Consider the following 660-nt stretch of genomic DNA (forward strand, 5'->3'; position numbering starts at 1 on the left):
TTGAAGGAATTGGCAAAGAACAAGGTACCAGGAATTGATGGAATAAAAATTGAAATCTTTCTTTTGGACTGTCGGACGCCAACATTCAGGAGCTCTTTGCCGAGTTTGGAACCCTAAAGAAGGCTGCTGCTCACTAGATCGCTCTGGCCGGAGTTTAGGAACGGCGACGTGCACTTTGAACCGAAGGCCGACGCTCTGAAAGCGATGAAACAGTACAACGGTGTTCCTTTGGATGGCCGCCCCATGAACATCCAACTGGTCACATCACAGATCGACAAACAACGGAGACCTACACAGAGTATAAACAGAGACGGTAAGACCAGAAACCGTGGATCTGGAGCGTTTGGTGGTGGTGGTGCCTGGACAGGCAGCCACGGAGGCAGCCTGGGAGGAGGCAGAGGGAGCAGCAGAAGTTCAAAGCAGCAGCTCTCCGCAGAAGAATTGGACACCCAGTTGGATGCTTATAATGCTCGGATGGATACTAGCTAGACAGACTGCAGACAGTGCTCAGAACAGAACTCAGACGTCTCACCGGGGCTTCCAGAGGGAGGGTGGGTGGCCTCGGCTGGGCAGCCAATGATGGATTTGTTTCATTTATGTTTTAAAATAGGATTTAAAAACTCATGCAAAGGTTTATATATATATATATATATACTCATG

At 48.8% G+C, this 660-nt stretch overlaps 1 pseudogene; it reads left to right on the forward strand.

Moving 5' to 3' along the window:
- The first annotated feature begins 59 nt into the window (after window positions 1-59).
- On the forward strand, window positions 60-489 carry LOC102823837 (annotated as a pseudogene).
- The last annotated feature ends 171 nt before the right edge of the window (window positions 490-660 follow it).

Source organism: Chrysochloris asiatica, unplaced genomic scaffold (genome assembly GCF_000296735.1).
Source record: "Chrysochloris asiatica unplaced genomic scaffold, ChrAsi1.0 scaffold01613, whole genome shotgun sequence".
In the NCBI taxonomy this organism is placed as follows: Eukaryota; Metazoa; Chordata; class Mammalia; order Afrosoricida; family Chrysochloridae; genus Chrysochloris; species Chrysochloris asiatica.